This window comes from Mandrillus leucophaeus, unplaced genomic scaffold (assembly GCF_000951045.1).
Source record: "Mandrillus leucophaeus isolate KB7577 unplaced genomic scaffold, Mleu.le_1.0 Scaffold62, whole genome shotgun sequence".
NCBI lineage: Eukaryota > Metazoa > Chordata > Mammalia > Primates > Cercopithecidae > Mandrillus > Mandrillus leucophaeus.
This window is the reverse complement of record NW_012106697.1, coordinates 5605991-5610104: the sequence shown is the minus strand read 5'-3', so window position 1 is coordinate 5610104 and position 4114 is coordinate 5605991.

The following is a 4114-nucleotide window of genomic DNA, read 5'->3' as shown; positions in this document are numbered from 1 at the left end:
CCTGTAATCCCAGCTACTCGGGAGGGTGAGGCAGGAGAATCGCTTGAACCTGGGAGGCGGAGGTTGCAGTGAGCCGAGATCACGCCACTGCACTCCAGCCTGGGCAGCAAGAGCGATACTCGGGAGGCTGAGGCAGGAGAATTGCTTGAACCCAGGAGGCAGAGGTTGCAGTGAGCTGAGATCGCGCCACTGCACTCCAGCCTGGTGACAGAGCAAGACTCCGTTTAAAAACAACAACAACAACAACAACAAACAAACACAAAAACTTTCAACCTTCAAAAGATTAATCATCTCAGGATAGTAACGGGAAAGAGAAAATGTCACTTCAAGCACCTGCCTTACCGTTTTGGGTCCAATGCTTGCTCTTCTCCCACAGTTATGCTGGGTGCTCTTTGAGGCTGTGGCACTCAGGACAATCAACGTTTTATGTTACTAAGGAAGGAAGAGGGGTTGTTGAAATGATTCTACCTTTCTTTTCAGGAGAGGGTTACCCAGTCTTTGTGATGAGAAATCTCTATTGGACGTTCTTGAGCTTTGCAAAGAGAAATTTGTGAAAAAGCAGAAACCTCTGCATTCCCAGAGAGCCCGCAGCAGACAGAGAGCCCAGAAGTGGTAAAAGTGCCGTGAATGCGGCATGTGCTGTCAGAACGGCAATCCAAGCCTTTCCTTATTTTGGAAGTTATAAAATATTTCAAATGCGCAGGAAAATATACAGAATGATACAACAGGCGCTCATCCACCTACTGCCTAGATTCCATGACGATAACATTTTGCCGGATTTGCTTTAGCTGTTTTCTTTCTTTTGTTTTTAAGTGGAGTCTCGCTCTGTCACCAGGCTGGAGTGCAGTGGCGTGATCTCAGCTCACTGCAACCTCTGCCTCCCGGGTTCAAGCGAATCTCCTGCCTCAGCCTCCCGAGTAGCTGGGACTATAGGCACACACCACCACAGCTGGATAATTTTTGTATTTTTAGTAGAGAAGGGGTTTCACCATGTTGGCCAGGATGGTCTTGTACTCCTGATCTCAAGTGATCCACCCGCCTCAGCCTCCCAAAGTGCTGGAATTACAGGCACGAGCCACCATGCCTGGTCTAGCTCTTTTTTTTTCTAAGAAATCAAACTTTACAGATGCTGTTGAAGCCCCTTTGCATCCTACCTGGTCACACACCCAAGGTCACTGCCAAGATCACTGTCGTTCTTAAGGAACCTTTATTTCCATTCTCCTTGTCTCCACAGTTGGCCTACTAGGATGAAAATACAATCCATATTATACATTCACGCACACACGTGTACACACAGAGAGCAGAGTGAAAATGGTACATGAAAAGGTTCACAGTTGATTTTGACAAAATTTGGGGATTTTTTTTTCTTTGCACTTGTATGTATTTTCTACATGTTCTCACTGGTCATATGTTTAAGTAATGATGAGTAATGATAAAGTAACAAGTAAAGATTAGTGACAAAAATGTGGTTAAATAAAAACATCTTTTACTATTTGCAAAAATAAGTGTCATGTGGCACGCGTGAAAAGGTGTAGCAAGGTTCTTCAAATTCCCATCATAGTGGATCCCGGATGAATCATGCTGTGCCAATCAGTGAGGTCCTACTCTTAACTTCCTGGTAGCTTCCTCAGCCAGAAGGCAAAAATCAGGAAGAAAACAATCAGGCATAGATAAACTAACAATTGGATATCTAATGAACTTTTAGAAGATGATTATCATTGACTTTGACATTCTGTAAAGCTATTATTAGATCAGCAAACACCAGGAGTAGCAAACCATGCATCTAATAATAAAGAGCAGCAGCCAGCCCCTCGCGTCCCTTAGTCCTGGTTCATTGGTGTGGTGCCCGTGTGCACAACCACACACAGCAGTTCTACAGCCCTGCCTCTTTCGTGGTTCTCCTGTTCCCACTTTTCTCTGGTTCTTCAGAAATGGCCCCATGTGCTCTGGCCTCTCACATTGGAATAGACTTGGGGCCTGGGACTGAGCTTGGGGAAAACAGGCTGAACTATTCTCCTGATCCGCTTTGGTTCCGCTGTTCACACTGCCCAAACTTAGTGAAAGGAGATTCCATCAGTCCGGTGTAGCTTGCACAAGCCCTGCTTTGGTAGTTAGGGTTGAATCTTCCGCTCGTTAGAAGTGTTTACTTGCTGTGTTTCATCATCTTGTCCACGTGTCCTTCAGAATGTCTTGAAAATAGGTGGTCTAAAGGGTTAGGGTATTCCTATTTGTCATATCATTTCTTAGCATGCCCAACATCTCAACATCTGTCATCATCAGTGAGCACCCAGTCAGACATAACTTACTTCAACTCCTTTTAACTCAACAGAATAAATATTTCATCCACTCTTACAATGAATGACAAAATGCCTTGGGGGCCAGAGTGAAAGGCAATGTCCTGATCTACCCTCCCAAAGGGAAGGGTTGAGTGGAGAAAGACCCCTGTGCTCTTCCAGAGGCCAACAACTTCGAACTTATGAGTCCTTTTCTGAACCTTATTTCCATAGTGGCAAGGGAACGGTAAGCGCATCCTTGGATCCAAATCCTGACCATGGGAGAATCATTCTGCATAGCCCTCCTACCTGTGTGTGGGGAGACCCAACAGTGCGGGAATGAAGAGCTGGGATTACCATTGTGTTTGTTATTCAACTGGTGGTTGGTATGGTCAATAATAAGGACTTCTAGCACATGAGAAGAGCCTAACAGAGGCCATCTTTGTCAGATACTGTATATGTTACTGAGCTATATGTTAAGAGGAGATAGCCATCAACCCAGCAAGTGTCAGACTTATTAGACTTGTAAATTTTAGGGCTACTCTTCCTTCCTGTGAATTTACTACTTGTTTTATTAAGTCTTTGTTTATGTTGCTGTCAAGTGAGTTTCTATCACCAAGGGACATTTCAGATTCCATCAGCTCTCCCCTCACTACCATAGTTTCTTTGAAGGACTTAGCTGTATACTGCTATGACCCATCTAGTTCTAAAATCAGGCAGCAATCTAGGCCCCTTAAGCATGGAGATCCTTTATGTTTCATGTAGTTTAATAGAACTACTGGGAGTGGATGCTTGTGTTGCCAGAGTACTTTTTTCTTTCTTTCTTTCTTTCTTTTTTCTTTTGAGACAAGATCTCACTCTGTCGCCCAGGCTGGAGTGCAGTGGTGCCATCATGGCTCACTGCAGCCTCGACGTCTTGGGCGCAAGTGACCCTCCTGCCTCAGCCTTCCAAATAGCTGGGACTACAGGAACAAGCCACCATACCCCGCTACGTTTTGTGGGTTTTGTAGAGATGGGGTTTCGCCATGTTGCCCAGGCTGGTCTTGAACTCCTGGGCTCAAGCGATCTGCCTACCTCTGCCTCCCAAAGTGCTGGGATTACAGGCTTGAGCCACTGCACCTGGCCACAGTTCTAACTGTTAGCTCTTGGGAGAAGACTAAGAATCATCTAATTGAAACCCCTCATTTTACTGAAGAGGAAATCAAGTCCCAGCAAATTGGCATGACTTAGCTCTACTTAACTCATTGTGACGCTTAGTTGGATCAACATTACAGAAAAAGGAACACATAATATCTCGTTTTTGCCCAGTATATTGATATGAAATGCATCCTACAGCTATGCTGACTTCTTGGATTGTTCTAAATTCTTCCAGATCACTGTGATTTGGAGTTTCTGGTAATTTTAATATTTTGTGAAATTCACATAAAAATTGGAACCTAATACTCAGATTCCTCCTATTAAAACTGAATTAAATCAGTATTTAGAAAATAAGTAAAGCTTCCTTTATTCTTTTTTTTCTTCAAAAGTTACTTCAGATAAATCAAAATTTGATTTCCAAACACTATCAGGCAGTAGAAAAAGAATTTGAAGATTTAGATGAAAGGAACTTCTGATGCCTCCTCCAGGAAAATATGTACTTCCTTTTAAAGAGGTAAGAAAGCTTACATTGTTTTAAAGAGTTTTTTTTAAGGTAATGCTGTTGTACTGTCCGTCTTTACTATAGTTTTTCTTTGAAAATATATGCTTTTCTAAAGAATAAATTATCATATAGTTTGGGAGAACAAATAGACAATCTTTTAAGGAAACTTAAATGTCATAATTTATAATTATGCATAATTTGT